Source organism: Apus apus, chromosome 1 (genome assembly GCF_020740795.1).
Source record: "Apus apus isolate bApuApu2 chromosome 1, bApuApu2.pri.cur, whole genome shotgun sequence".
Lineage (NCBI taxonomy): Eukaryota > Metazoa > Chordata > Aves > Apodiformes > Apodidae > Apus > Apus apus.
The window spans coordinates 130051096-130068808 of NC_067282.1; the positions used below are offsets into that span (position 1 = coordinate 130051096).

General features: G+C 40.2%; 1 protein-coding gene across 8 annotated transcripts in view; it reads left to right on the forward strand.

Annotated features, from left to right (window-relative positions):
- The window catches only part of DUSP16 (dual specificity phosphatase 16), a 66479-nt gene that overhangs the window by 3168 nt on the left and 45598 nt on the right, over positions 1-17713 (forward strand). Inside the window, exon 2 of one of the 8 annotated variants that reach the window (XM_051635968.1) lies at positions 9615-9736. The exons of the other annotated variants lie outside the window; for them this stretch is intronic. The gene's annotated coding sequence lies outside the window, so the exon portion shown is untranslated. The remainder of the gene's footprint in view (positions 1-9614; positions 9737-17713) is intronic. 8 annotated transcript variants of the gene reach the window in all.

Consider the following 17713-nt stretch of genomic DNA (forward strand, 5'->3'; position numbering starts at 1 on the left):
CAGAATATTTTAAATATTAATAACTACAAGTTGTATCAGGAATATTTCTCTAATTTATTTGGTGTCTTTCATAAACACAGGGCAATGTGACATTCTTTAGGGCTGTTGATTACTTATGTGGCCTCTACTTTCTGCATTAATCAAAAGCCATAGTGACTTGGTGATGAGTATCAGGATGTCTGCCTGGCCTAAAGGCAGAGATAACTGAAGACCAGGAGTCATCCATGGGAAGGAGAAGTGAGCGCTGTAACTCCAGGCTACTTCCAAGTTGTTTCTGAGGGAACCTTGTCCTCAGGGTTTTCTTTATCACTAGTATAATAGTATCACCACTCTGATGCCAAAGCTAATTGAGATGAAGCTGGCTCTGGAGCAAGGCTCCAGATCTGCTGCTTGCAGTGTTGGTGCCGGCTAAGGATGGCCGTGGGAACAGGGAAGTTCATGTCACCACTTCCCTCCTTCACCAGACCTAATCTTTAGCTTGGCAACTCCAAATAAGAAATCTCCATTACAGTTATTCTGTAACCTCCCGTAACACCTAATGGAAGCCCAAAATACACGTTCATGGTAAAGTCTGGCATCTTACCTCCTGGGTTTGTTTAGTTTTCATTGGTGCAGTTCTCAGTTTGCTTGTGGATAGGGCATGTTGGTAGTTATCTTCACTGGAGAACGCGGTGATGTTGGCCACCAGGGATTGTACTATTCTGTGGTGATCAAAGAAAATCTGCATCTAGTGTGTGTATATGGAAGATGAGAGGGAGGATGGGCATGAGTTCAAGGCCTTGTGTTTCCTTTTGCTGCGCTATGTGGTCTGCTGCTGAGCCAAGACTGACCTACTCGGAGTTGGCTCTGGGAAGGCTGGCAGCTTTCCACGTTGTGTCCCTACAAAATGCTCCAGCAGCTGAAAAATAAACCCCAATTAATAACTGGGCAGGCTAGGAAAGAGGGGAAAGAGTGTTGCCTCAGTGACGGGATGTTTCCTGTGGGGCTTGCAGGGATGCAGAATGATCTCTTCTACCCCAGACCTTCCTGAGCTCCAATGCTGCTGCTTTTCTGTGTTTGCACTGCTGAGGCTGTAACATTTGTGCCATGTGAATATATGAAAGGAACTGCTGAAACAAGGTCCTTCTTTGTGAGGAAGTCAAGTTATCTCCACTCTTTCTTGGTCACAATATGAGCCATATGTTACCAGTAACTTATATAGCTTCTCTTTAGCATGTTCTTGGAACTAGTTTTGCTTGTGTAGTACAAGTCTTCATCCTGTTTCTCAGTAATTAGGGTCAGTTCCTTGCATGGACCTCCTCAGGTAAATTTGTGCTCTCCTTTGGCTTCAAGCTTAAGTTACAAACTTTTGTCAGTTGTTTAGCAAATAAGGATACAGAAGTGGAGGTGTGCAGAAGCTTTCATTAGTTGGGAACAAGTGTAATTTTTTTTCTTCTGTAGGATGTTTTTATATGCTATCCAGAGATAGTCTGATAAAATAGTATTAAGTTTTCTATATAAAATCATAACTGTATCCCATTACATAAATTTGGCAGAAAACCATGACACACCATTTCCGATGTTGTCTAAACCAATGTTAACTCATTTTCATTGTGCTTTACTTGATTTTGCTTTCCTGTAATAATTTGTGAATTGAGCCCCTTCATTAAATGACACATCAGAGGCTTGTGCAGTTAGTCTTTTTTTAGACATCCTTGCCTGCTTGTCTAATGTTTTTTATATTACTGAAGGCCTTGTGGGAGGCAAAAAGATGGGTCCGAGTTTGTAATGTAGCAACATTGGAATTAGAATTCTACAGAGAGCATAAAATGAGGAGGACAACAGAGACTAATTGTGTGAAATTCCTTTTATGCACACGTTCTTGAGTTTGAATAACTAGTATGTATTCAGCCTGCTGGATTAGAAGGCTTTGGCACTGCATGTGTAGCATAGATGTTGCTCTCAAAATAGGAGAGCAACTCTCCCTCCCCTCACACTCTTCCAGATAAAATTGATTCAGTACTGTGTTCTGCTCCTACTGAACCCTTAGTAAACACATTTAAAGGCTGAATAACTCATAACATTGCGGGTATAAACACCACACTTCTAATAGCCTGAATTTTGTTTTTGCTTTGCGATTGCTGGGGCTAAGGATCATTCACCCCAGACTTTAAAAACTCAAATCCCATGTCAGGACTTGGCTTTCTTCCTTCAGGATGATGCTTGCAGAGGAGTGGCTTTCTTGGTAGTCCATATTTCACTTAAATTTATACAGTCCCTTAAGGATGGAAGCCATCCATCTTCTAAATACCATCTTCCTAGTACATGCAAAGAGCCTGAACTGTGTTTCAGAGGGCTTCTCACAACATGCCATCCTGCTACTGAAATGAGCCTTAATTGCAAGGGTGGGTTGCAAGCACTAAGAACATATTTGCCAAAAAAACAGGCTTGAGATTACTTTCCAGTCACTGCAGTAACACTATCTGGAATAAGTATAGCACCTACTGTCTATACAGTTCCCACAAGTATTTTGTTACAAATGAGCACCTGCTTAGGTATTGGGATTTCCTACCTTCTTTCTTTAAAAAATACGCTTGGGACTCAGTGTTTTCTCTTACTTTCCAGCTCTCCTGTCCCTGACAGTTTCATGGGAGTTTGTCTGAGCTCTGTAAAACTGTGAGGGAAGAAACTTTGTGTCGCATGTCTCTTCTAACCCCATCACTATTTAGAAGTGCCTTTCTAAAATAAGATAATTTAAGTAGGGGCCTCTTACTGGAACACTTGGGCAGCAAGCAATACATTTCATCTTTGTTTCAACAAAGCTTCATAAAGCTTTGCTATTTTTTAAGCAAGTACAAAGAATACTCCAGCACAAAGTACAGCAGTAATCTTAGTCCGTTGAGTTGACATCTTGTTAGGTCCACAAAAGTCTGAAAGTACACACTTGATTGAACCCAACCTAGCAGAAGGTAAATGGTGTCACCACTTGGTTAGGGCTCCCTCTGCCTGTTTCAGGTCCCTCTCCCTGTCTCAAGACAAGCACTGTTCTTTTGAGGTCTGGTAAATCACATATTCTTTCTAGCTAGTAGGAGACTTATTTAGGGTGTACTCAGACAATCTCATAAAGCTGCTTGTACTTTCCTCTGTTACCTTGTTTGTTTCTTATTCTTTCCCTTTTTTGCTTCGGCTTTTTCTTTCATGTAACTTTTCATCTGAGTATGTACAATGTATTTTTTTGTGGTCTCTTGTCAGTGGAGTGAGCTCTCCAGTCCAGCTGCTGAAAATCCATGGCTTCTCATGGCTGACATTGTGAGCGTGCTGTCACCTTCTCAGTCCTCCATTCTGCTTGTTAGGAGATCCGTATTTGCATGCCATCCAGCTGACAAAGCCTGTTTCCTCACTGTGGCTCACTCAGCCTGTCTGCTATGATGTCCAGGTGGACTATTTGAAGATGCCTGAAAAAACTGCTCATCCAGCCCAGACGTGATTGTATGAGTAGCCCATTTGTAGACTATTTCTTCTCCAAATAACGCTGAAAGGAAGTGAACTCCTTCGAGCATTAAAAGAATAGTAATACAAGCACAAATCTCTCAGGTACTAGTCAGGACAGCAAAAGAGAGTGTCGAAATACTGACTAGTACTAACTGTCATCACACATTTTGCCAAGATACTCTTTCTGCCCCCTCAGATTTATAGGACTCAAGCCTTTCTTCTCTGCTTGAGGCCTATATGACTTGCCAGCTCACCTAGAGGTGTGACCTATTCTGGAACGAGGAAACATGTCGTCTCTTTTCCCCTCCTGCCTCATGTATGGTTAAATCTATAGAAAACAGTGGAGGAAGCTCAGGCATGCTGTTCCTCTGACAGCCTTCTGCGAATGCAGGCTATTAATGACCATTGCCTTTCATGGGCAAAAACAGTACTGGCGATTCCTTTGTGCACTTTATTTAATGGCGTAACATGCAAGCACATTAGCTATTTTTATTCAAACGCCCAGACATAAGCCAGTATGGCAAAGTGGCTATGAAATGTCTGCATAGCTAAGTGAAAATACAGCTGCTGTTTAAAACAAAATCTTTTTCTCTTAGTTACAGGATTTTGAGAGGTTTCAACCAATGGTGGTCTAATCTTTCTAATTGGGCTGTGGTGAGGATTTTGAAGGTTTTGAATTAAAATAGGCAGAATGTTCTTTTCAGTCACTGAATTCGGCTACTGTTTCAGTTAACAATAAGGAGGTAATGCAATAGGGGAGGTGGGTGGGTGGGGAAAGGGGGACAGATTCAGGTTAAAGGTTCAGGTCTTGTCCTTTCAGGAAGCTTCAGGACTGTCTGTTCTTACGTGCTGCTTAGTGGCAGGCAGACAAAAAAAGCCCAGTGCAGTGACACTGTTAGCAAATGCTAGCTCAGAGAGACGCAGTGTTTGTTTTGGGAATTTTTAAAGGCTGCCAAGTCCTTCAATGGTGGTTTCTTCTTTTCTTTTTTTTTTCCTTTTTTTTTTTTTTTTCTGCTTCTCCCTTTTCCTTGAAGAGGCTGTCTATTTTGGCAGAAAACTGGCTTTCATGGACTGATGAATAATTAAAAAAATTTCAAGATGGTGTTGAGGATTTAAGTGTTCGAATATTTCGAAGCCAAGAATTGATGTTATGGACTAACTTGGAAAGGATGTTGAACATTTAAATTTTTTCGTGTGTAAGTGCTCAGTAAATAGTTATACGTTGGTATGTACATGTGTGGTCTCCAATTCCATTTTGGTTTAAAAAAAACAAACAGTAGATGTTAGAGGTTCTAAGGAAAAAAAAATAAAAATCACTTAATATTATGCTTTTCCTGACCTGGGACCTGCCTGATACTGGAGTAGATATCCCTTAGTAGACTATTTTTACATATCTTGTCTTAACTAAATTGTAAAGTACATTTTTTCAAAGGCTTGTAGTGAGAAGATGAGGTAATGGATCAAGACTGGAAGAGGAAAGATTTAGGTTGGACATTAGGAAGAAATTCTTTAGCACGAGGGTGGTGAGACACTGGAACTGGTTGCCCAGAGTAGTTGTGGAAGCCCTATCCCTGGAAGTGTTCAAGAGCACTGAGCTCTTGGGCTCTGAGCAACCTGGTCTAGTGGGAGGTGTCCCTGCCCACTCAGGGGGGTTGGAACTGGATGATCATTAAGGTCCCTTCCAGCTGTAGCCATTCTATGATTCTGTGATTCACAAAAACCTTGTTATATCCACCAAAGTGAGGTGTTTCCACTGAGTGCTTAGTATTTAGTCCAGCTGGTGCTACTGCTTTTCAAAACAGTTAAGCATTACTCTTACTTAGCTATTTATCACTTACCTGTTCTTTCTGCTTATGTTGGCAAAGTAGAAATCTCCAAGCCTAACTTCCTACTAGAAAGATCTCTCCCTTTTTGAGTATCAGTTGCTATACATGAAAGCACAGCTGGAGAAATCTACCTTTTTGTGAAAATAGCATTACTTTTTTTGTACAGGTGGAGTGGAATGGGTGTCAAGTATTCAGCTTCTTTTGAATATGATGAAGGTAATTAAACTACTCACATATAAACACATCTTTGAGCTTCTCCACCACCAGTAACATAGGCTTTCTTGAATTCAGAATTCTGCAGAATTAGTTCTTATTTATGTTTAAATGGTTAACTTGAAATGCAGTACTATCTTTTGATGTCTTGCTGCTTTCTGCAGTGGAAATTTTGAACAACATCATCTATTTCAAAAGTTGTGTGGTATTAGTTTCAGCTGTTGTCATTGTGAAAATACTAGAGAAGGGAGCTGTGTGTGAGGAACAGAACTGGGGAGAGAGAAAGAACAGGTAGTAATGGAAAAGAAGAGGTATTGATCAGATGTTGAAAAATATACCATGTGGGTTAAATAAAGGGAGAAAAAAATGGAGTCAGAAGAGATGAAAAATATTTTGTGAAAGGAAGATAAATTCTGCGTTAGTTGCACATTAAAATAAGCCTTTTAAATCACAGAAGACTTAGTTCTAATGTGACAACAAGATAGGATTGTTCCACTTTGGTTAGTAATAATAAGCCTGTAGTAGTGGATAACAAAAGTTATTTTCTGTGTGTATAAGGAAGAGCCATTTGACAGGATGTCTAAATGAAGTCTAATGACAAGTTATAGGAAGTACAGGGAAAGGTGTAGCTTCCAGTGGGTTCATAGTAGTAAATGCAATTTGTGCATCTAGAAAATATCTTCTAAAGATTGTTGAAGACTAATGAGTTGTGCGTTTTGTCTCTCTGAGCTCTTATTATCGTTTATAAATCATGTAACTGAAGATACATATTAAAAACTAGACATGCTGGATTAGAATATGTGGTGGCTGTTGGGAGAAGAATATTGCATGTGTTTGTGTACTTGGTCCTTATGGCTAGGCATCTGTAAATGTTTAAGAGTTAGGATACTTAAAAATGCTTCACTATCAACCATATCTTCATGTTGGAAATTTGTAATATTCTGAGACATAGGCTTCAAGTAGTGTGCTCCTGAGACCGTGTAAAGATGTGTCTTTCAGTGCAACTGAGAGTGAGGAGTGGAGAAAATGATCTGTCTAAACTCTTCTGTTGCGAGTTGCTTTTTTTCCCATGCTATTAGGAAATTAGTGTTGCCTTTTTTTTTTTAAACTGGGTACATATGTAACTATTCTAGATGGAAGAGAAGCTTTTATCTTTAAAAAGAAACACAAAAGGCAATTTTTGTGTTTGCTTCTAGAACATGTCCAGTTCAAGAGGCTGGATGTCCTCTAACAGAGTTGCAGGTACAAATGTACCAGCTTCCCCAGGCCTCTGCTATTTGTTTTAAACATTTTTGGGTCAATTTATGTGTTGCTAATGGTGTGAGTGCTTTGTAAGCACAACTACTCAGTGCCACAAGGATATAAATACACAAAGCAGAAGAACAGTAGTCTAAAGGCTATTGACAAAGTGTCTTTTTCCAGCTGTGCTAGTAGAAAAGATTACTGAGTCCAGCTGCTTGACACAGTCCTTCTGCCTCTAGCTGCTGTCCTGAGTCTGTTGCTTGGAGTGGTTTTTATGACTGTTCATACCTCACTTGAAGCCAAGTCAGAGAATGAACTCACAAGTAGCTTATTCTGCTCTTTGATCTAATATATTCCTGTTTTTTTGAAGCAGTCCAGAAATCCATTGTCCAGAAATCCATGTTTGCTCCAAAGGCTCTAAGTGGTTGTTTGCTCCATGCCAGATCTGAAATTACCTGTCTCTGACACACAGACAAGCCTTAGAAGTAAACTCCTCTGTAGATCATCTTCTCCTTTCTTCTGTGTTCAGCCCAGGTTGCTCTTACCCTTGTTGGCCAAAAGAAGTAGGTTCAGTGGCAGTAAAAGTGAAATGGGATGACATTAGCGTGAATCCACTGAAACTGTTGGAGCTCTCTCAAGTTTGTGCAACATAGCATTCATTTTTATGGCAACACCAAATACTCACTGTGACTCTTTTCTTGTTTTCCCAGCCACTGTCATTGAAAATTCACTCTTCTAGTGGCTCTCAGGATTTCATAGTAAGCCAGAGCTCGGAAGCAGAAAGGACTGAAAATTGTCTGGATGTGGTTTATTGATGTGTTTGTTTATTCTGCTTGCTTGTACAGTTAGTTTGTGACTGATACAGTGCTTTGAGTCACTGAATTAATGTGAGCTGGCATAAGGGACATGATTGCTTAGCTTGTTTTTAGCTGCCATGGAGTGTTACCCCCTCAGTCTACCTTGTCAGTTGGGAGTGTGTGTGTGAGTCTCTGTAATAGCAGTTCTTAGAGCAGCCAAAGGTATGATGGGCTCTGCCTCCTGTTCACTTATCTGCCTGTTGAGAGAGAGGAATGGGTTTAGTGGTTTACGAGCCAGGCATGCTCCTGCAAAATAATTTCCTCTTTCTTCAGAGACCTCTCTTTTGCCCTTTCTTGGGGGCTTCCTGTGCACTTGGCTCACAGGCCAAGTAAAGGCTTGGAGTTACCTGTGTCCTGCAGTGCAGGTGAGCCCTTTGCAGCTCATGACATGAAAGGAATTGTTGAAACTTGGAGGAATTCCTTTCCAAGCCTGTCTTCTGCAGAGACAGCAAGAAGCATATTCATTACATGGATCTGGATGTGTGGTCTTCATGGAACACTTAGTATGTAGTTCTAGTGGTTACAGTTCTGTGAAGGAGGCAGATAAATTTTGTGCATTCAGTAGCTTATGATGTAACTGCTTGAATATGCTTGTGATTTCTGATCATTACTTGGTCTTTCCAGGGAAATTGAAGTGAGTCTAATCCCTTCTTACTAAAAACTTGATAGCATTTGATATAGTTATTTGGTAAAATGAAAAATCCCCATTCTCCTTTGAGAATGGATGGCTAGTAATGGCGGTTTATTTTGCATTGGTGTAGCGCAATGGCATCTGGAAGAGATGGTATTACAGAAGGTCATGTATAGGGCAGATAGGAATCCTACTGACGAAACTGCTGTCCCTACAATATGTTGTTATCAGTGTTGTTCTTGATGACATTTTGGCATCTGAAGGCTTTTGTCATTCAGGGAAGAGCCTTTTTATTTTCCACACCACACAGACTTCAGTTTTGCTGACTTGCCTCCAGTTTGCGTATGGGTTTGAACAAAGAACTGAAGTAGCCTGTTGGTCAAAACAGCTCTGCCATTCAACCAGGGGCAAAGTTAAAAATTAACCTAAAAAGTAGTTAATTTCCAATAGCTTCATCCAGTGTGGCTGAGATCAACAGAGACATTGATTTTTCTTTCTTTCTTTTTTTTTTTTCCCCTCTACTCCTCCTCTGAGGTTTTTCCATCTCCTCAGTGGTGGGGAATGGCTGTGTGCATATGGTTGTAAACATTGTGCTTACCTTTAAATTTAGATTGTTTGGACCTTCTTGTTATGGGCTACAAAATGGACTTTCTAGTAAGTCTACATAAAGTTCCTTTAAACAATTGAGCTGACGTGCTGAAAGTCACACGGGCAAGTTTAATGGTGGGTTTGGGTCAGAAGGAGAAGAGCGGTTCTGTGTCCTCTCTCATTTCTTGCCTCACATTCCTTTATGTCTATCATCACATCTGCCAAGGTTCTGCGTGGCTACTTTTAAATCAGTTTTTCTAATACAAAAGTTCACTAATTTTATTTTTTTTTTTAATTATTTGTCTTCTTTTTGTCACCCATAGCATGTTTGACAAACACTTTATACCTGTGCTGGGATACCTTGCTTTAATGAGCATTACATATTTCTGTTATCTGCTCTGCCCTGACATTCTTTAATTCTCTCACAAATCTTGTGGACATGGTGACTCACTGTTAGTAAATCAATTTTATTTTTTTTCTTCTTTTTACATTTAAATGCTGATAGTAGATCATCTTACTGTATCTCCATCTTATCTTTTGCCAGCATCCTGTGTGGGAGGGGCTCTTGCAAAGAAAACTAAATTTCTCAGCTCTTACTATCCAGTTGTTAGTATCAAATTTAATTGCACCCTTCCATTTTTATGCACCAGCTCTTATGATTTTTTATATTATTTTTTATAGGTTTTTCCAAGCTGATACTCTTTAGGAGAGTAAAATGGTTTTGTTTTTTTAAAAAAATTATTATTATCTGCTGTCATTTATTCTGCTTTCTGTTTCTTTACCCAGGCTTGGATACACATTTTTCTGGGATGTGCTCATTTGGCCTGCATAACCTCATGAAAATGTTACCATTTAAACATAATGACTCTTTTCTTCCCTGGCTTCCTGTTCCCTTTCCTTGTGAAGTGGTATGTATACCTTCCGCAACTTTCAGTCTCAGCTGGGAGCTAAACATGCAGCTTTTCATTTCCTCTCGCTTCTTGAAGGGGGGATCTTTTGGGCTGGCAGTGTCTTAATCCCCCTCTCTGAAACATAATGGTGTGGTACTGGTTTTGGGATGATTCCTTCCATGCGTGTGGTGGACTTGGTTGTATTAATGCCACTGTCATTTAGCAGAGAGCCAATGCCAACACTAACCTGACTTTCCAACTAATACTGAAATCACTCTAGTGAGGAGCAGGAGAAAAGCTTCATTTCTTATTTCCAGGTAAAGAACAAACATGGAAACAAAAAATGTCACTTGGCATGTCCTGCTGTGGTTCAAGAGCTAAATTGAAATGTAGATTCTTCTTCATCAAATTAAATCCCTCTTGTGTTTGGCATGGTATTCCCCTTATTTCCTTCTCTAAACAGAACTGGCTTGACTCTTCCACCTTCTCCACAGTAACTGTGTGATTCCCTGTTTAGTTTGTGGGAATTGCAAGAGCTCTGATGTTTTCCTGAATTAAAGATGCCAGATTCATAGCAATTTTTTCCTCTCTCCTGTTTACCCTCCCCTCCTGCTGACAGCCGCATACAGGCTTCTTGGGATTTGTTTGTTTTTATCTTCCTTTAGGAAAGACTCTTCCACATCAGTCTTCATGGCAGCTTATGGTTCCTCATACACAGAGTGCTTCAGTTGGCTTCAGATGTAATGCCAGGGCCATTCTGCAAACTAAAGGAGTAAGGAAAGCTGGACCTTGTAATGCACTCATCTTCTGTTATCAGCTGCCTTTGATTTGGGGAGCACAGTTCTCCAGGTTCCTTCCTGATAGCTTTCCATTTTGAAATACACTCTTGTCTGGATGACATGGCATCTCTGCAAGCATGAAATTGTTGTGAAACACTAAGCCCAGAGAACTTGTTATCAAAATACTTGTTCATTCCTTGTTTTTTTTGTTGTTGTTGTTGTTAAGGTCACTGTTGTGAAATGGAATGATTAAGAAGTGTTACTGCAGAAGTAGAGAAAAGGTATTGGAGATTGCATCTTCCCCCCCCCTTTTCCCCTTTTTTTTTTTTTCTAGTTCTGTCTTGAGACCAAATTACTCAAAAACAAGTTGTAATGAAAATATACTAAAGTCCTCTGCTGTAGCATAGTTCTATCAAATACTTGGTAGAACTCCAAAGTGGTAAATAACTCAGTTATTTTCTTTATGGAGTACTAATCTTGTTTGCTTTGGCATCTAAAACCAAAGTCACAGCTTATTTTTACTTAACCTACATTTTTTTGAGAGTATCCCTTGCATGCAGTAACACAGATACTTATTACAGAATCCAGGAGGCCAGTCACAGACCATGGACTCTGCTGTGTTTGGTGGTCCTAGAGGCAGAGAAGAATGATGTTCACCTAGGCAATTCTGGTTGACATTAATAGTCTTAGTACTGATGCCAAAGTACTTGTCCGACATTGTGGCAAAATAGTGGTTTTGAGGCAGTGTTTGGACAGAGTGTGAGGTAGGTGAGGGTCTCATGTTATCTAATACAACTTAAGAAAAGAAATAAGATGCAGCTGGTGAAAGAAACAGGTCTGGAAAATTACATTTGCTGCAGTGTTCTGCATAGGTGTGAGCAGCGTAGTCAAGGCCAAAGGAAATGCTGTGTGCTACTAGCAAAAAGAGATCATGTGCCTAGACAAGCATTTTTCATTCATCTGTGTTTAAATTGTCTTAAGACCAAGCAGGAAAATGGGCAAGATGCAACTCTAGTTTTGATGTAGAAGTCTAGGGACAAGTTTGTCATGAGATTAAGCAAGTTGATGGGCAAGAGGAATGCAGAAAGGGAAGCCTCTCAGTTGTAGTAGGTTCTTGGGTTCCTTCAGGAAGGTATTAGGAATTATTTAAACATGCAGTGGCTTGATTTGTAGGTGCAGCCATTAGCTAGTGACTTGTTTTTTTAGATTGGCCATAAGTTAATCATGTTTTCTTTCTATAACCATTTTAATTACAACACATGGTGGTTAAAATGTGGAAGAAAATGTAGCATCTTAAGTTGTCTGTCTGTTCATTTCTGTTAACAGCAAGAAATTTTTTTTGTTGATGACTGCCAACAGTTGGCATGCAGAACATGACTTCTTCAAAGTAAGCCTCTAACAAAACCACCTTTCTTCTGTAACTTCTGGTGTTATTTCCTGTCTTTCTACTGTTTTCTCTTGAGACTGTGTTACAAGCAGTGTTTGTTTCCTTAGTGTATGATTAGGTTTGCTGTGGAAGTTTTAACAGAGTTAAACTTTGAGATGGCAATCTAAGATGAGACAAGGTGTCAAAGTGATGGGTTTACGTGTGGTGGCTCCTGATGATAGACAAAATATAGTTCATGTAAAAGTGTGTCTGCTCCAGCAGGACATATCCCCTTTCCTGCTGTTGTTACTGTGTTCTGTGGGATTTTGTGAAGTACTGCACATGTGTGTGTTGAACTGAGATTTCCTTTCAGAGCTTTCAGGGTGGATTTTTTGTAGGAAACTCAAAGCTACGACAAATTGACAAGTTTTCAGATGGGATTATCAGATCTGTGTCTTCAAAAGGCCCATCAGATGCTAATATGGAATGCTGGGTTTTCACTGAACTGTTTGTAGAGGATGCCACACATTCATTTATCTTAGTGTGGCTATCAACCTCAAACAATTTAGCTATGTTTATAGTTTTATAACAGATTAAGTAACTCCTCTGGATTCAGAAATTAAAATCGAACTGCAATTGATCATTATAGTAGTATAAGTAAAGTAACAAAATTATCAACCCTTTGAGGCAGCTTAATCTCTCTTTCTTTATGGTTTAGTTGAAACCTGCAAAGCATAAAAGGTGGCCCAGAGTTGCTCTTCTCCTTCATAATTATTAAACTTTAAGGTTTTCTTAATTGAATTGTGAGACAGTCAGAGAATGCCTAACTCAGTAAACCTGAAGGAAGTGTTACCTCGAGGCTCTTTGCATGTTGTCTGCCCTCTTTGTGAAGTTCTGAATGCTTCTGCCATGGTGGATGCAACACACCATTCCTGCTTGGAGCATCAGTAGTCCAGAGGTGGATTTTGCAAGCTTGTCTGTGTCTGAAACTGTTGGTAATCTAATTGCTGGGTTCAGACATGGAACTTGCTCTTCAGAAAAGCTTTCTCATGGGTAAACCTGAATGCATTTAAATGTCTGAAAAGGGCAAGGTTTGGGTGGCGTACCATGGGAATTGCCATTAGCCTTGCTGGATGGATAGACAGCCTGTGACAGGCCCCAGGAGGACTCGATCATGCCTTAAAAAATACTAAAAGGAGGTACCCATATTTAGATTCTTAGTTAGTCTGGTCCTCCATGATAATTTAGCCCTAAAAATAAACACGAAATCTAAGTCATTACATAATTTATTTGATGTCAGTTGTGCACCAAAATAATTTTGGATATGGCTATGTTTTTGTCAAACAATAAATGTGTTAGAAGATAGTTACCTACACTATTCAGCATCTTGTTTGGGAGCCACTGTTTGGAGTAATGGGAATTACGTACAGTAGTAGGTACAAAATGCAGCAAATAAGTGGGCCATTTTATTGCACATATTTCTCTTTGTTAAGTGGTGACAACACAGGTACTTTTTCAGGTGTTCAGCTGGTGAGCTTTGTCTGTTGACTCCTTTTGGAAGAAACAGCTCACATGCCTTTAAGTAGCTGTTGCAGAACAGGGTCATGCTTTTCTGTGGTTATAAACTCAGGTGCTGCTAGTAAAAGTATTTCTCATGGGTAGGCAAAAGAGAGAAGCTGGTGTTCCTGGGTGGGTCCTTACCACTTAAATTGCTGTCTGGAGTGGGGCAGTTTCCCTTGGGAGCTCTTGATGTGTTTGTAAGGGGCTAAAGTACAGCAAGGGAAATTTCCTTCCCCACTGTTTTCCTCATTCTAGTCTACCTGAAGCAGAGAAGCCATGGCTCCAACACTCTCTATGCTTCCTAAGAATACCTCTCATAATTGTAATTGTCTGTACAGTATAGTTTGACAAGATTAGCGAAGCATGGAGAGCACTTCCTACTATTAGGCTGAAAGTTTTCCTTTTAATGACAAAGTTCTTTGGATTTGGCATGGTCTGTCTGCTGCAAACTTCTGAAGTACAAACAGCAATGACCTAGCAAGCAGCACAGCACTGGTAGGAGGATGTTTTGGCCAAGGACTTGCAGCCAAGCTCTTCCCTTTTTGCAGAAGATTTTCTTCAAGGTGAAAGCAAAGCAGATGGGATTGTGGTTAAATAATTACTTCTCAGTTGAGTGACTACCATCCTGAGAAAGGTGCTTGTGTAAGGAACATCCCTATTGTGCTGTGTAAGAAAAGGGTGGTGTGCTGAGGCTGTGTTAACAAGCATCATGCTGGTGCTTTCTCATATGTGACTCTACAGACTTGTGCTGAAGGGAGTTATTAACTTGAGGTTTACCTTAAACACAAACTGTGCCACAGGGCTTTGGGGCTTCAGACCCAGGCAGCAGATATTGTCCATTTGTACAACTGGAGCAGGAATTCTTTGTGGACAAGTGCCCCATTTCCATCCAAGCAGTACATGCTTTGTTTAAAGCAAAGCTGTATCAACTCATGGAACAACTGTAGGTTTTGTGCATTAATAGCTGATGGCCAAGTTAATATTTTTGGAGGACTAGTGTATTTTTCCTCTCCTTCAGATATTCCAGCATGCGTTTCACTCAACTCCATATAAAAACCACCCCTGCTGTCAGCAGCAACTTCTTTGTGCTCATTATAAGATTATCTTCCATTCCTTATGTTGTCAGTGTGTTTGAGCAAAAGTAGTAAGTCAAGCTTAAGAGATCATCTGCTTTCTCTGGTGGTTGGTACTGTAATGGCACAGAGCAAGAGTTGCAGAACCAACCATCCTGGATGTGGCAGTGAGGGGGATAGTGCAGATTGAGATGCTCAGCCTGGTCCATCTGCCCTGCACTGTGAAGTGCTGTAGAGAAAGCATTTAGCCAGGATATATAAACCCACCTTTTTATCAAAACTAGTTTGATGACCAAGATGGTGGTTTGGTTCAGAGCTAGCTTGTGAGACTTAGATTTAAGCATCCCTCTGCATGCTGTCTGTCCCTGCACAGAAGCATGCTCAATGCCAATGGAATACCAGAAGGACTTACCCGCCAAACACATTTTTAAACAAACAAAAAAACCTCTGCAGCTTCTTCCTTTTTGACTAAAATTCAGGCGTGTGGCCATAGGCATAGCATGAAGCATACCTTTGATGCCAGGTGGTCTCTCTGCCAAACCTAAAGCTGGTTCTCAAGGAGATCTCGTGGTGTTGCTTTTAGTAGAGTACCAGAAAACTGAACCTAGGCAGAACTGTGCTTTTAAGATGATGGTGAGAACAAGAATAGGAAGGAAGTTTTATTCCTGAATAGGCATTGTATCTACAGGTAGACTAGATCAATTTTCTTCTAGATCTAAGACATAGTTGTTTTGTTTTTATTTTGCCTGTTCCAAAGCAGTCTAAGCTAAGCTAAATTTTAGGAGTTCTAAAAAGTCTTTTTGATTTTTGCTTGACTTTGCGCTGTTTCCAGGTTAACGGATTATTTAATTTCTGAAGTGCCTGCCTAGGCCTATAGTGCTCTAGCTTGAGCCTGGTCGTGTGGCTGCAGAGGAAGAAGCCTGAAGGGGGTGGGAGGAGAACTCCTCCTTCCCCTCTTTCCTGGTGACCCCTGCTTCTGTGGCGGAGTTAAATTCTATTCCTGCATATTTTGACTGTGCTGTAATCCTATCAGAGAGGACAACTGCAGTCAAGGATGAAGTCTTTTCTGGAAGAGATTTCTCACTTAAGTCTGTGCATCTGAAACTTTGGTAGTTGGTAGAAACTGGCATCTCCGGAATGTCTCTCTGCCATGACTTCTCGTGCTCTGTGGTTCAGGCCAACAGGATCAGTCTTTTCATGCTACTTGGAGTTTCTGTGGAAAAGCTAAATTGCATACAGCACTCTAGGTGGCAAAGTAGCCACCATTTCTTTGTAATCCAAATAGAATGAAAAACCAGGCAAACAAAAAACCCAGATAACAAACACATTGACTGTATCAGTCATTGTCGTGGCTTCATAAAGGCAAGTGGGTCTAATCTCACCTGCTGTCTTGATCAGTGGTACCTTTAAGTCAACTTGGAATTGAAGGAAAAGAAAATTGGTTTTAAAGTAAAAACAGTTTTCTGCAAAAGCTGTTTCTTGTAGCTTTTTCTTGTAGCTGGAAATGGTAAAAGGTTTTCAGTAGCCTGAAAAATAGTTTTAAGGAAACTATAATTTCTGTATGGGGTTTTTTTGTGTGTGGTTTTTGGTTTTGTTTGTGGTGGGTTTTTTTCAGAAAAATACAGACTTTTTTCATACAGGCTATAAGAAAAGTTTGTAAGGAGAGGGATTTACTTTTTTCTTCTGTTTAAATTGACTTGTTTGAGGAAAACAGGCAAGGCTCCAGGAACATAAACCCTACTTGAAACAAAAATAAATCTAGGTCATATTTGAGTTAATAATAATACAAACCAACCTGATAGTCCAGAGAGAAGTTTGATTATGGGAAAGATGTACCACAAGTCTAGTAACACTGTGACTCCAGGATTTTCTTCTTTTGGTGTTATCTCCAAGGACTTGGGAAGAGAAGTGTGTTCTTTCTTTGAGGGTATCTTTTAGGGTTTTTTTCTGTCTTGTATATTGAGTGGTGTGGCTTCAGCCAGGCAGTTTCCATGAGGAATATGATTCACTGGGTAATTTATGACATACTTTGGGATGTGCTTTGGACTTCTTTTCCTGTTTGGGAAGCGGGACAGTCTGGATGTTGAGATGTTTTGGAAGCTTTGGCTTTTGTTTTTGTGTCACAGTTTGGTTGTTCTTCACGTTGGTGTGTGTGAGGAAGGGCTTGTGCGTTCTGGAGTTCATGCCCTCGCTCTCCTTATCGCTCCATATTAATTGGTGTCATAAAAGATGTCACCTCTCCCTGCAAGACTCGCCTTTCCTGTATCCTTGGACAGTTGCAGATACAGCAGTAATAGTGAGGATCTGTTGGGTACACAGTTCTTGTGGATCGTGTCTATGTGTTTTCTTTCACGGAGTAGCTGGAATTTAATGTGGTGCTGGAAATGACTGTGAGATAACGTGTCTTTTCCTGAGACGGAGTGGGATGCTTTTTTAACCATGTTAAGATTCATGCAATAACATCGATCCATGGATGTATAATATAGGTTTGAACATGCTGACATAATACTTTAAAACAAAAAAAAACAAATAGAAATATATGTACCAGTTGGGAAACACAGTGTCATGAGAGTGGGAGAGTCTGGGCTAGTAGGATGCCTTTCATAGTGGACCCCCAAGAGAAATGAATTAGCAGCATATGAATGATCACTGTTCTTTCCTCTTCTGCTCCAACTGGTTTTTGTCAAGCAGCATTTCTGTAATAGCTTCTACAGTGAGAAACACAGATCGACTGCAGTTAAGATGCACACAGTGTTAAATATAGATATTTAGGGACAGGCATAAACATGAGTTGAGTGGTGCCAATTAGGATCACTTCTAAGAACAAGCTTTTCAAACAGTCCCCCAAATGGATTATTTTTAACCTGTTGTTGTATTTTTAGTGTTTTTTACTTTTTTCCTACCTGAGATTTTTTTTTAATGCTTTCAAGTTAGGAGGCAGCCACACACAAGGCTGACTGGGCCCATCTGAGGGGATGGGGAGGAAAAACAGTGCAGGAGAAGTAGGGTGGTGTCTCAGAGTGGGTCTCCTGCTGACAGGTGAGAAGTAGAAGGGACTAATGACTGCTTTTAAAAACTCTCCTTTATCTTTTTTGGTTTCATTTTGCCATTCAATCTAAACATGCAGCAGTAGTGGTTCAAATAGCTGCTTCCCTTGGGTCTAGTTAAAGATGTTTGCAAAAGCTTAGTGCTGGGTCCAAGGCTAATTTTAAGTTCT